This window comes from Medicago sativa, chromosome 7 (genome assembly GCF_051527215.1).
Source record: "Medicago sativa cultivar Bolivia chromosome 7, Bolivia_mono, whole genome shotgun sequence".
Taxonomy (NCBI): domain Eukaryota; kingdom Viridiplantae; phylum Streptophyta; class Magnoliopsida; order Fabales; family Fabaceae; genus Medicago; species Medicago sativa.
The window spans coordinates 46,862,547-46,877,846 of record NC_140755.1 but is presented as its reverse complement, the minus strand read 5'-3'; the positions used below and the strand labels follow the sequence as shown (position 1 = coordinate 46,877,846).

Sequence of the window (15,300 nt, the reverse complement as noted above, 5' to 3'; positions counted from 1 at the left end):
TATAAAAGATAGGTTGCAATTTTTATCTGTTTGCAACAGAGCAAGTTTACCTATTTTTGGTTGCAGAAAAGTAAGCAGCGGTTAGGATTCTTCAAACCCCCCTATTTATATTGTTGGATATTAAGTAATAGTAATGTCAAGTTTATTTATCTTAGGTAGACTATACAAGTGATGAGGTCGTTGGGACGTTACTAATCTACGTTGGTCTATCCTGAAGGTGAGAAAAACACAAGAAGGGGGGTTGAATTGTGTTAGCTTTTTCTTCGTTTTCTCCTAAGCTGAAAACACTGATCAGAAGTAGATAGAATTCTACTTCTGAAGTGATGTTCAGGACTAACTTGCAGCGGATAAAAACAGAGAGAGAGAGAAAGAAGAAAGACACAAAGCAATTATACAAGTTCCTTCCACAAACTGGAAGTAGTCCTGTCCCCCTTGCACTTCCAAGGAGAGTTCACTAAAATGTAATATATGATTACAACTGCTCACTGCTAAACTTAGTAAGAGACTTCACACTACTCAAGCACAACTGCAAGAAACTTCCTATGCTCCTGAACACAATCAAGAGACTTCTAATGCTCAAGCACAACTGCAAGAGACTTCTAGTCAAACAGAATTACAAAGAAAATGTTTGAGGTTGAACACTTGATATACAATCAGTGGTGTTCACAATACAAATCAGATACAGACTCTTAAGACTCTAGAATTTCGAAGATATGAACTTTGAAAAAGAAATTCTAAGTGAACTTTGAATGTAGAACAATTTCACCAGAGTTTTGGCACTTGTAAATTGTTGTTGAGTCCTTGCCAATCTCTAAGTCTTCACTCCTTTATATAGAGGTGTGAAAGAGACGGTGTGAATTGCCAGCACATCAAAAAAGAGTGGTTTGAAGCTTTGATCAATCACCAATGATCTTTTGCCTGATATGGTTATTGTCCTATAAAAGATCAATTTTAAATCCATTCCAATTGTGAAGGAACATCGTTGCAGGCAGAGCTGTTTTTCTTGTCTTGTAGCAGAGACAAAAACAGAGTAGTGGAGGTAGTCGTTGTACACTTCGTACAATTGTACTTTGTCAACGCTCTTTAAAGAACAAGGATCCAATGCCTTCAAATCCTTTCAAAATAGTCGTTGCTTCACTCTTCCAGTCTTCTGCAATGCATAGACGAGATCAAATCCATTGAACAGCCTTTGAAGCTTTAAGTCTTCCATGTCCTGATGAACTTCAACTTTTGGTGATCTCCAGCTTCTGGTGAGATGCTTCTGATGAACTTGCTTCTGATGACGTCATCACTCCAGGAACACTTCTCTTCAGATGCTTCAAGCTTCCTTTTTGTTGATACCTTAGCTCTCTTTTGTTCTTCCAAAACCTATTTATCATGTCAAATTTTTGTCTATGGTCTTGTGCACTTGAACAAATATTAGCTTATCCAATTGACAGTTTTTAATACCTTGTTATCATCAAAACTCTCAAAGGGTAATGTTAAACAGATTTTGTTCCAACAATCTCCCCCTTTTGATGATGACAAACATTAGTATTTAAAATGTTCAATTGTTGTTAATCTAATTAACAAGTTGACTATATGGGTTTAAGGTTTATAAGCTCCCCCTGTGTCTAATAGTACTTTAAGGTGAGGTTTGTAAGCTTCCCCTGAGTTCTATCCATGTTAATTAAATTCATCATTAAAAACGAATTAACACTCAGAATATTCTCACATTAATAGACTAAGAGATAAGAAGAAGGTCCTATTAATTTAACTTGATTAAAAAAAATTAAATTAATGGGGCTCAGAGCCTATAAATACTATACACAAGACATATATCACAAGACAAAAAGTATAAAAACTAAAGACAAAAAGAAAGAGATAGGAAAAAGATAATGAGAAAAATTCTATAATCACAAGACATATATCAGAGCAAAATAAATAAATTCAGAAGCATAAACATTAATCAGTAGCGCAAAAATTTGTTCAGAAGCAAAATATATTTAGATGCAAAAATTGAAGTCAGAAGCACAATAATTTCAGAAGATGTTAAACAAAGAAATTTAAGAGAAAAACTAAACAAGCTAAAATAAGGTGTGCAACTAAGGGTTGGCTTGCTTGTGGAACATGTCCATCATCTGTTTCAGCATCTTGTTTGTCTCTTCTTGTTGCTGCTTCATTTCTTTCTTGAAATCCTCATTGCTCTTGATCAAATTTTCTTCTCTTATTCTAGCTTCTTTCATTGCTTCACTTGCTTCTTCCAATTTGGCTTCAGTAGATGACTTGTATTCCAGCAGAAGCAACTTCTGTTCCATGAGCTCTTTCTTTAGCTTCTTGTTCTTTCTTTCCAGATCAGCATTTCTTTGTATCAAGTCCAGGCTGGTAGATGCTGATTTGGAGTTAACCTTGTTCAGCCAAGTTAAGTTTAATTCCTTGGGATGCACACCAGTAGGAATGAAGTCAGTAGGATTCCTTTCTCTCAAGCACAGAGGATTTTGCACCCAAGTTGTTGAAGCTTCTGTTGAGCTGAGTCTTGAGCATCCATACAAGTTCTCTGAAGCTCATTCAATCAAGACAAAATCAACTCTCTCCTTTAACCTTTTCCATAGCTTCTCATAGTTGTCCTTGTGAATCAAGTCATTCCTTGCTTGAACCAGATTGTTCAGATCCTGAAAGATATTCTCACACACATCTGCAAAAATAGTAGAATCTAGAAACAGTGTGGGTGGAGAAGGGACACTTGGTTTGGCAGGAGCACAAGGCTGTATGGCTAAGCTTGATGATGAAGAGGGTTGGTCATTTGTGGAGGTTGGAATTTGAAAGCTGGTTTCTGAGGGTTGATCAAGAACAGACTTTATAATCATAGTAGAGGAAGAGTTTAACTGCTCATCCTCAACATCAGAAGCTTCTGATGTGATCATAAAGTCAGGTTCACTGACGGTTTCAGGGATGGAAAGAGATTAAGTTTGTTCAGGAACAAGTTGTTCAGGAACAAAAAGTTCAGGAACAGCATGTTCAGGAGTAGAGATGTTTGGACTGGTTGTTAAAGCCATTTGTATGTTTGGTGTTTGATGAGGGGGCTTTCTAAAGCAACTTCGATAGAAGCTACTTCTGAGGCTCTCTGTAAGTTAGGCTCAACACCTGGCAGTTCACCAGAATATTGACTAACCAAGTTCTCTAAAACTGATGTTCCTGTGGTTTGGTTGGTTGTAGAGGGTTGAGATGATGATGACTCATTGAGATTGGAAGACTCAGGACCCACATAGTCATCTATCAAATCTGCATCACCAGGAACAACATTTAAAGGTTCAATCATTGGTGATTTTAAAGGATGATTAACAGGTAGTCTATTACAGAAGCCTGCTTTCATTTGAGATAAACCAATGATCCTGTCATCAATGTTTGAATTTATGGGGTTCATGGGGAGTGTTATCAGCAGGCTTTTTGTGGAGTTTGGTGGATGATGATGGGGATAAAGCTTTATGTAGAGTTTCATAGACTTTGTTTAGAGGAACATCATCCATGTCTGAAGAAGATGTTGTGGAGGTTGATTGAGAGGATGTGGGGGATGAATCAGATTCTACTACCATAACATTATCAATGTGTGGAGAATCAGGATTACCTCTTGAAGCTTCTGGAATAACAGCTTCTGACGCAGCAACATCATCCTTGTGACATTCTTTAGCAGCTTTCTCACTAACAATCATCAGCATACTTCCAGCTTCTGAAGTCACCAAATCTTATACTTCTTAGTAGCTTGAATAACACCAGCATCTTCCCTTACTATGCTTGATGCAGGAACTTCAATTCCCTTTGCAAGTTCCTTTATCTTCTTAAGTGCAGCAGCATCTTCAATTTTCTTCTTCTGCACTTCTCTATTGACCAGATCAGTAGCAGCTGCAATTTCATCTTCTTCTACTACATAGCTTGATTCCTTCAGTTTTCTCACAGCTGTCTTTCCCTTCTTCTTTGGGATAAAAGGTTGATCAGGAGCAGTCTGTGAAGTTGCAGCAGCTTTACCACTTATGGTTCTCTTGTTAAATCCAGGTCCTGAACTTCTTCTTGAATGGTTGGTACACCAGAACCAACAACATTCACCTTAGGAAAAGCCTTCTCCTTCTTTTCCTTCTTGGCCTTCTTTGCAGGTTGCTCAGGAGCATCTTCTAAATATACATCTTTAGAGAGTGCTTTCCTTTTTGTCTTCCTGCTCTTTGCTACTGGCATAACACCACCATACATGTTTTCAGGGACATCTTCAAGTCTGATCCTCTTACCAATTGTTGCAAAGTGGTCTTTGATGTAGTTCATCTAAACTTCAAAAGGATCCTTCTTGCAGATAGGAGGAAAATCTTCCATCAGATTTGACATAGCATCAGATTCCTAAAGATCTGTGCTGAGCTTTGTATAGGCCTCCTTTTCAATCAAACTCATCTTCCTGAGTGTCTTTGCATTGATCACTATGCCAGTTTCAATGTCAAGTTGCTCATCAGTGAAGAAGTTGACATTGTTGAGAGCTTTCAGAATCCCTCCTTGATGAAGGATCTCTGAGATGAGCCTTCCATAGGGAACCCAGCATCTTATGTTCTCCTGGCTTTTGTAACGACCCGATTTTTGCTAGATTTATTTTATTATATATTTATGTGTGTTATATGTGCTCTTATATGATTAATTGCCTCTGTGTGTATTTTTGGTTGAGAAACGTAGAATTCGGTGTTAAAAGAGTATTTTAGTCATTTTGGACTTAGGGGTATTTTGGTCATTTTGAGAGTAGGGGTAATTTTGTAATTTTGCTGAGGATTATTTTTAGTACTTAGTAAGAGTGGTTATTTTACTAAGTTCTAGGGAGTTGTAGTAATTTATTTTAATTACCGGAGGTTGACCGTTAGTATTACGTTTTACTGTTAAGTGAGTAGTAACATTTGTGGGTTAGAATAGAAATGGGTTAGGCCCATTAAGGTGTGGTGAGTTAAGCCCAATTAGGTGAACCTATATAAGCTCTAGTTGGTAGAGGAAATAGGTTTTTTTTGCCAACATTTTCATTTTCAATTGAGAAGAGATAGAGATAGAGATAGTTAGAAGACAATGGTTTGAAAGGATTGGAGCTAGGATTGGAACTAAAGTGAAGCCTTAGTTGGTGTTGAGAAGAATTGAGGTAAGGGGGTTAGGCTTTAATCATAATCCTTTAGTTTAATTCTACCCTAATTCTTTGCATAATTGTGGTTAAGTGCTTAATTTGATTTTGGTTGTAGAATTTCGTGCTTAATTTTGTTGACATGATTATGTACATGAATTGAATGTTAATTGTGTTGTTGTTGTTGAATTTGTATGTCAAAATGGGTAGATATGAACATGATGTGTTTTTGTATGAAATTGATGATGAATGAAGTTGTGGTTGTTGAATTGTTGATGAATTCATGTTCAAATGTTGTTGTTGTTGTTTTAACAAGTGTTGTTGATGAATTGATACATTGGGTATCATGAATTGATGAATTGATGATGAGAATTGTTGTTGTTGTTGAAAGTTGTGGAAGTTGGTGATTTGATGAATTTTGTTGTGTTGATGTTTTAATCTCAAAACTTGTGTATGTTTAAGTGTTTTGAATGTTATATGACCTATAAACATCTTTGGGATTAAGTTTTGGGGTTTGGAATGATCAAAATTGGAATTTTTGGGTGAAAATGGGTTGAAACCCGAAAATTTAATTTCTGAACAGCACTACTATTCAGAAGCACTATTCAGAAGCGCTACTGTTTAGGAGCACTGTTCAGAAGCACTGTTCAGAAGCTACTGTTCAGACAGCACGCCCTGTTTTGCGTTCTTGCTTCTTTTTCTCACATTTCTGTTTTGATTTGGCTTTTGACGTAAACATGAAAGTTGTAGATAATTTTGTTAGCTTTCCAGAGGCTTTGGTTTGACTTGAAAATGATTTTTGGTTTGTGAATTATGAGGAAAATACTCCAAGGAGGTCTTAGGGAAATTTTACGAAAATTCCGCATAACTAATTCTAAGTCAACCCAAACTTTATGAAATGTTTCTTAACTTCAAACTTATGTTCTCTGAGTTCAATTAAGATGTTTTAGAGTATTCAACTGATGGTGTGATGGATCTAACTTGTTTTGATTCGAAAATGGAAATTTCTTGAAAAGTGATAAAATGGGACGAACCTTGTGATTTTCATGATTTCGTCGCATTTGGCCGGTGAAACGTAATTGTATCCTCTATTGTAATTATAAGTATCCTAGAGGTATACTTAGTTGAGGCATTGAATCTTGTTTACTTGGTTTTGATTTAATTGCTTCAATTATTTTAAAATGGTGAAAATAGAGACGAACTTGTCGAAAATAATCTTGAAGTCCAATTACTTGGCAAATATTTTGTGGATAGTTTGATATGATTATATGAAGATGTGTGAATGGTTGTTAGGTGTTGAATATGATGGTTATCATAATGTGCTGTACTTTCTCCTTTATTTGAATTGTGAGAAATTATATGGAGTTGTTGAGTTGTAATGATGTTGTTGATGTTGCTTACTTGCATATATGTTAATTGATGGTGGTATCATTGGTGAATGCATATATGCTAAATCATGATGATGAATTATGTTGTTGAATCCTTATATGAAAATGACGTTGATTGTTGGTGGTGAGTTTATACATGCTAGTTTTGATGTGATTGGTGATAAATGCGTGTATATACTTATAGCCGTTGATTATAGCCGTTGAATTGTTGTGAACATATGCATTGTGGATTGAGTCATATGTTCATGCATCATACGTCGTGTCGGATGTTATATCCATATTGCCGTTGACCGGATACTTGTATCCATATTGCCGTTGATTATAGCCGTTGATAATGATGTTTTTGTTGCATCATAAGGTGATGAACTTGGAGGAGTTTGGTACCACATGCATCTAGACGAGTCTAGAACATTGCATACGTTTAATTAGTTGATGAGTTGTTCCATATTTGAATATGTGACTTGGTGAATTGTGCATTGGTGAAATTGATGAATGTTGTGATTGTGTGGATTGGTGTATATGTACATAGGTGGATTTTGTTGATGGTTGTGAATAATTGAACTATGTTCTAATTGCATGTCTCACTTGCTTGTACTTATACACTTGGTGAACCTATTTGATAATAGCTACTTTGATAATAATGATGAAGTGAGAATTGTATATGTATATACATATGATGTGGTGATTTCTTTGATAATGATGAATTGTACTGGTTGAGTTAAGCATGCTAGATGAGTAATGAGGTGAGTAATATTTTCATTGATTGATGATGATAAATGATGAACTCTTGTTGTCGACTTGATTAAAGATTAGATATGTCTGTTATGCTATGATGATAATGTGATAGCTTGAGGTGCAAGTAATGGGGGATAATAATCACATGATGCTAGTATTCTAGGAGGGGTGGTTATGTATATGTGATATGTATGAATCCTTGAATACTATGTTTTTATCTGTTGATTATGATTAATGTAATGCTTACCTCCAGTGTTTTCGACCGCCTTCCTGTCTGTATGGATGGGTAGACGTTGTGCAGGGTTAGTCGCATGGTGAGTTGCTTGTGGATGTTTGGATAGCGGGAGCTAGCCTCCGTTATCACTTTGGCGTTGTAGTCTAGGGCTCTGATTAGGTTGAGTCGGTGTCCTAGTTTTGTCGGACTATTTTATTTTGGAGATGTACTCATTGTTGAGTTTTGAAGAATTTTATGTTGATGTTATTTAACCATGGCATATGTATTGATGGAGATATATGTTTGTATTCCGCTGTGACTGTTGAGATATTATTATTATATATGCATGAGCGTCTATTTCTTGAATATTGTATTATTCGCGTGTTTTATCGCTTTAATAGAAACAGGGCGTTAAAAGTTGGTATCAGAGCCTGGTTGGTCTTGTCCAGACCAAAACCCGTTGAATTTCCTGTTTGTATGCGACATGTACGGAAGTACTGTCGGTACTTGTTGTGTTATTTCGTTCTTTCAGGTGGGTTTAAGCGTAGTGGGGGAGTAGCAAGTTGTTTCAGGTTCGTTGGGTCTGGCAAGGGAAGGTATCTTTGGCTGCGAAGGCTCAGTTGTTTGTGGTTTGTGTTAAGGTTCCTGTTGATTTTGAGTTGGATCTTGTGTGTCTTCCGTTGAAGCATATAGACGTGATTTTTGGTATGGATTGGATGTTGACTTTTGGTGTTAACATTAATTGTTTGACCAAGAGTGTGACGTTTTCTAAGCCGGTAGCTGAGGAAGGTAGGAGGTTCTTGACCGCGGTGCAAGTGAAGAAGTCTTTGGACGGTGAAGCTAGTGTGTTCATGATGTTTGCTTCCTTGAAGGAAAGTAGTGAGAAAGGAGTCGGTGATTTGCCGGTAGTGCAAGAGTTTCTAGAAGTTTTTCCGGACGACATTACCGAGTGTTTCTCCGTGGGGTGCTCCTGTGTTGTCAGTTAAGAAGAAAGATGGAAGTATGAGGTTGTGTGTGGATTATCGGCAGTTGAACAAGGTGACAATCAAGAATTGGTATCCGCTTCCGAGGATTGATGATTTGATGGATCAGTTGGTTGGTGCGGAAGTGTTTAGCAAGATTGATTTGAGATCAGGATATCATCAGATTAGAGTAAGGACAGAAGATATATCCAAAACTGCGTTTCGAACGAGGTATGAACACTATGAGTATTCTGTGATGCCATTTGGAGTATCTAATGCGCCAGGTGTTTTCATGGAATATATGAATAGGATATTTCATCCTTTTCTGGACCATTTTATGGTGGTGTTTATCGATGATATTTTGGTGTATTCGAAGTCTGAAGAAGAGCATGTCGAGCATTTGAGGATTATGTTGGGAGTTTTGAAGGAGAAGAAGTTGTTTGCTAAGTTGTCGAAGTGAGTTTTGGTTGCGGGGAGTGAGTTTCCTTGGTCATGTGATTTCTAAGGGTGGTATTGTCGTGGATCCATCGAAGGTTGATGCAGTGTTGCAGTGGGAATCACCTAAGTCTGTTTTTGAAGTAAGAAGCTTTCTTGGTTTGGCAGGTTATTATCGGAGGTTCATTGAGGGATTCTCTAAGTTGGCGTTGCCAGTGACACAGTTGACTTGGAAAGGACAATCTTATGTTTGGGATGCTAAGTGTGAGAAGAGTTTCCAAGAGTTGAAGAAGAGGTTGACTTCAGCTCCAGTGTTGATTTTGCCGAATCCAAAGGAATCGTTTGTTGTGTATTGTGATGCTTCTAAGATGGGTCTTGGTGGTGTGCTTATGCAGAATCGTCAGGTTGTGACGTATGCTTCGAGGCAGTTGAAAGTGCATGAGAAGAATTATCCGACTCACGACTTGGAATTGGCGGCAGTGGTGTATGTGTTGAAGATTTGGAGGCATTATTTATATGGTTCTAAGTTTGAGGTGTTCAGTAACCACAAGAGTTTGAAGTATTTGTTTGACCAGAAGGAAGATTTGGAACTTGTAGATCGAGTGGTGTCGGTCAATCAAGGTAAAGGTGGAGATTTTAGATTGGATGAAAACAGTGTTTTGATGTTTCGTGATCGTGTTTGTGTACCAGATGTTCTTGAGCTTAAGAGATGGATTTTGGATGAAGGTCACAAAAGTAGTTTGTATATTCATCCAGGAGCGACTAAAATGTATCAAGATTTGAAGAGGTTGTTTTGGTGGCCTGGAATGAAGAAAGAGATCGCGGAATTTGTGTATGCTTGTTTGGTTTGTAAAAAGTCTAAGATTGAACATCAGAAGCCGTCGAGTTTGATGCAACCATTGTTTATGCCAGAGTGGAAGTGGGATAGTATCTCTATGGATTTTGTTGGAGCCTTGCCGAAGATCGTGAATGGTTTTGATTCGATTTGGGTGATTGTTGATCGGTTGACGAAGTAGGCACATTTTGTTCCTATCAAGACCGATATGTCGGTGGCGAAGTTGGCTGAGATCTACATTGAGCAGATTGTCAGGTTGCATGGTATTCCTTCTAGTATTGTGTCGGATTGGGATCCGAGGTTTACTTCTAAGTTTTGGGAGAGTTTGCAAGTTGCTTTGGGAACTAAGTTGAGGTTGAGTTCTGCTTATCATCCCCAGACTGATGGTCAGACGAAGAGGACTATTCAGAGTTTGGAAGATTTGTTGAGAGCTTGTGTGTTGGAGCAAGGTGTCAGTTGGGTTGAATGTTTACCGTTGATTGAGTTTAGTTACAACAACAATTTTCATTCTAGCATCGGAATGGCACCGTTTGAGGCTTTATATGGTCGGAGGTGTAGGACTCCGTTGTGTGGGTATGAATCAGGTGAAAGTGCTTTGTTAGGACCGGAAGTTGTGCAAGAGACTACGGAAAAGGTTAAGATGATCCAAGAAAAGATGAGAACGTCTCAGAGTAGGCAGAAGAGTTATCATGATAAGAGGAGGAAGGACATTGAGTTTCAGGTTGGTGATCATGTGTTTTTGAGAGTGAATCATGTAACCGGTGTTGGTCGTGCTTTGAAGTGTCGGAAGTTGACTCCTCGTTTTGTTGGCCCGCTTGAGATTATTGAGAAGGATGGGGTTGTAGCGTATCGGATTACGTTACCACCGTCTTTGTCGAATCTTCATGACGTGTTTCATGTGTCTCAGTTGCCGAAGTATGTGTTTGATGTGTCTCATGTGATTCAAGTGGATGATTTGGAAGTAAGAGATAATTTGACCGTTGAGACTTGACCAGTTAGGATTGAGGATCGTGAAGTGAAGCGTTTGCGTGGCAAGGAGATTGTTTTGGTTAAAATGATTTGGGTTGAACCAACTGGTGAGAGTGCCACTTGGGAATCGGCGAGTATGATGAGGGTTGCGTATCCAGAGTTGTTTCCTTCAAGTAATTTTCGAGGGCGAAAATTCTTTTTAGTGGGGGAGAGTTGTAACAGCCCGATTTTCGCTAGATTTATTTTATTATTTATTTATGTGTGTTATATGTGCTCTTATATGATTAATTGCCTCTGTGTGTATTTTTAGTTGAGAAACGTAGAATTCAGTGTTAGAAGGGTATTTTAGTCATTTTGGACTTAGGGGGTATTTTGGTCATTTTGAGAGTAGGAGTAATTTTGTAATTTTGCTGAGGATTATTTTTAGTACTTAGTAAGAGTGGTTATTTTACTAAGTGCTAGAGAGTTGTAGTAATTTATTTTAATTACCGGAGGTTGACCGTTAGTGACCGTTAATATTACGTTTTACCGTTAAGTGAGTAGTAACATTTGTGGGTTAGAATAGAAATGGGTTAGGCCCATTAATGTGTGGTGAGTTAAGCCCAATTAGGTGAAACTATATAAGCTCTAGTTGGTAGAGGAAATAGGTTTTTTGGCCAACATTTTCATTTTCAATTGAGAAGAGATAGAGATAGAGATAGAGAGAAGACAAGGGTTTGAAGAGGAGATCTAGAGAAGGCTAAAGGGAGGTCAAGCTTCAAGGATTGGAGCTAGGATTGGAGCTAAAGTGAAGCCTTAGTTGGTGTTGAGAAGAATTGAGGTAAGGGGGTTAGGCTTTAATCATAATCCTTTAGTTTAATTCTACCCTAATTCTTTGCATAATTGTGGTTAAGTGCTTAATTTGATTTTGGTTGTAGAATTTCGTGCTTAATTTTGTTGATATGATTATGTACATGAATTGAATGTTAATTGTGTTGTTGTTGTTGAATTTTTTTGTCAAAATGGGTAGATATGAACATGATGTATTTTTGTATGAAATTGATGATGAATAAAGTTGTGGTTGTTGAATTGTTGATGAATTTATGTTCAAATGTTGTTGTTGTTGTTTTAACATGTGTTGTTGATGAATTAATACATTGGGTGTTATGAATTGATGAATTGATGATGAGAATTGTTGTTGTTGTTGAAAGTTGTGGAAGTTGGTGATTTGATGAATTTTGTTGTGTTGATGTTGTAATCTCAAAACTTGTGTATGTTTAAGTGTTTTGAATGTTATATGACCTATAAACATCTTTGGGATTAAGTTTTGGGGTTTGGAATGATCAAAATTGGGATTTTTGGGTGAAAATGGGTTGAAACCCGAAAATTTAATTTCTGAACAGCACTACTATTCAGAAGCACTATTCAGAAGCGCTACTGTTTAGGAGCACTGTTCAGAAGCACTGTTCAGAAGCTACTGTTCAGACAGCACGCCCTATTTTGCGTTCTTGCTTCTTTTTCTCACATTTCTGTTTTGATTTGGCTTTTGACGTAAACATGAAAGTTGTAGATAATTTTGTTAGCTTTCCAGAGGCTTTGGTTTGACTTGAAAATGATTTTTGGTTTGTGAATTATGAGGAAAATACTCCAAGGAGGTCTTAGGGAAATTTTACGAAAATTCCGCATAACTATTTCTAAGTCAACCCAAACTTTATGAAATGTTTCTTAACTTCAAACTTATGTTCTCTGAGTTCAATTAAGATGTTTTAGAGTATTCACTTGATGGTGTGATGGATCTAACTTGTTTTGATTCGAAAATGGAAATTTCTTGAAAAGTGATAAAATGGGACGAACCTTGTGATTTTCATGATTTCGTCGCATTTGGCCGGTGAAACGTAATTGTATCCTCTATTGTACTTATAAGTATCCTAGAGGTATACTTAGTTGAGGCATTGAATCTTGTTTACTTGGTTTTGATTTAATTGCTTCAATTATTTTAAAATGGTGAAACTAGAGACGAACTTGTCGAAAATAATCTTGAAGTCCAATTACTTGGCAAATATTTTGTGGATAGTTTGATATGATTATATGAAGATGTGTGAATGGTTGTTAGGTGTTGAATATGATGGTTATCATAATGTGTTGTATTTTCTCCTTTATTTGAATTGTGAGAAATTATATGGAGTTGTTGAGTTGTAATGATGTTGTTGATGTTGCTTACTTGCATATATGTTAATTGATGGTGGTATCATTGGTTAATGCATATATGCTAAATCATGATGATGAATTATGTTGTTGAATCCTTATATGAAAATGACGTTGATTGTTGGTGGTGAGTTTATACATGCTAGTTTTGATGTGATTGGTGATAAATGCGTGTATATACTTATAGCCGTTGATTATAGCCGTTGAATTGTTGTGAACATATGCATTGTGGATTGAGTCATATGTTCATGCATCATACGTCGTGTCGGATGTTATATCCATATTGTCGTTGACCGGATACTTGTATCCATATTGCCGTTGATTATAGCCGTTGATAATGATGTTTTTGTTGCATCATAAGGTGATGACCTTGGAGGAGTTTGGTACCACATGCATCTAGACGAGTCTAGAACATTGTATACGTTTAATTAGTTGATGAGTTGTTCCATATTTGAATATGTGACTTGGTGAATTGTGCATTGGTGAAATTGATGAACGTTGTGATTGTGTGGATTGGTGTATATGTACATAGGTGGATTTTGTTGATGGTTGTGAATAATTGAACTATGTTCTAATTGCATGTCTCACTTGCTTGTACTTATACACCTGGTGAACCTATTTGATAATAGCTACTTTGATAATAATGATGAAGTGAGAATTGTATATGTATATACATATGATGTGGTGATTTCTTTGATAATGATGAATTGTACTGGTTGAGTTAAGCATGCTAGATGAGTAATGAGGCGAGTAATATTTTCATTGATTGATGATGATAAATCATGAACTCTTGTTGTCGACTTGATTAAAGATTAGATATGTCTGTTATGCTATGATGATAATGTGATAGCTTGAGGTGCAAGTAATGGGGGATAATAATCACATGATGCTAGTATTCTAGGAGGGGTGGTTATGTATATGTGATATGTATGAATCCTTGAATACTATGTTTTTATCTGTTGATTATGATTAATGTAATGCTTACCCCCAGTGTTTTCGACCGCCTACCTGTCTGTATGGATGGGTAGACGTTGTGCAGGGTTAGTCGCATGGTGAGTTGCTTGTGGATGTTTGGATAGCGGGAGCTAGCCTCCGTTATCACTTTGGCGTTGTAGTCTAGGGCTCTGATTAGGTTGAGTCGGTGTCCTAGTTTTGTCAGACTATTTTATTTTGGAGATGTACTCATTGTTGAGTTTTGAAGAATTTTATGTTGATGTTATTTAACCATGGCATATGTATTGATGGAGATATATGTTTGTATTCCGCTGTGACTGTTGAGATATTATTATTATATATGCATGCTGGTTGTTGTTTAGGTGAGATGTAGCGTCTATTTCTTGAATATTGTATTATTCGCGTGGTTTATCGCTTTAATAGAAATAGGGCGTTACAGCTTTCCCTTAGCTCTTTGATCATATGCTTGAATATGTACTTGGGCACATTGGCTTTTTCCTTCGTGATGAAGTTGTGAAGAAATATCTTGTGCTCCAGGGAAGGTTGATCACTACCACCACCTTTTGGTAGCAAGTTTTCATTCTAAATCTTCAGAAGCATCTTCTTTTCCATGCTCAAATCACTGTATGCACCTTTCTTTGTGCTGTTGAACATGGACTGGTTAACTACTTCATTCCATGGGCTGGTCTTGGGATTGCTTATCCCACCTTTGTAGCTTCCCGTTGAATCTCTTCTGAGAACAAATGCGATGATTTCTTCTGAGATGGATACAGGGATGCTCATGATGCTTGACCTGATTTCAGTGCATTTGAATGGTTCTAGACCCATTACTTCCTTTGTTTTTCCTTTCAATGAAGGATCAATCAGTACCTTCTCTGTCTCCTCCAACTTAGCAGCATTCCTATCATAGACATGCGCTCTTACCCAGAAGTGTCTAGCCAAAGTCTTGTAAGTTGGGCCATTCAGCATCTTGAAGTACTCCATCAGACCTTGTGCTTCGTAATAACTTCTGATGTCACACCCATGATGTGCTAGAGAGATTAAGTCAACCGGATTCTCAGTTTGTATTTTAAGATCCCATTCTTCCAAAGACATGGTTCTTCCTTTAATCTCATACGCAGGAGCTTCTTGCATGCTTGATGATGTTTCTGGAACTGAACATGAGGACGCCATTGATGTTGAAGAAAGCTTTTAGGGTTCTAGGGTTGATTGAGGAAGATGAACATTGCTTCGCAGAGAATAGAGTGAAAAGAGGAAAGTGTAGGTTGTGAAGTGAGTTGTGTGTGAATTGTCTAAGTGTTTTGAGTAAAAACGATTACAATTCAGTAGGGGATAAACAAACACAACATTAATGACATAGGGGGCGCGAGATAGTGTATTCAAAGCTAAAAATCATCATTGCCCTCTTACGTTATACACCAATACAACTAAGCCACGTCAGAAGTTTCTCAGAGTAACTGCCAAGTTAGTGGGACAAGTGTTACTAAAAAGTAACTTCTAGCGTTTCCACT

General features: G+C 37.2%; 1 pseudogene; it reads right to left on the bottom strand.

The window, feature by feature from the left end:
* Positions 1–4,362: 4,362 nt before the first annotated feature.
* LOC146906246 (uncharacterized) lies at positions 4,363–14,962 on the bottom strand (annotated as a pseudogene).
* Between the last annotated feature and the right edge of the window lie 338 nt (positions 14,963–15,300).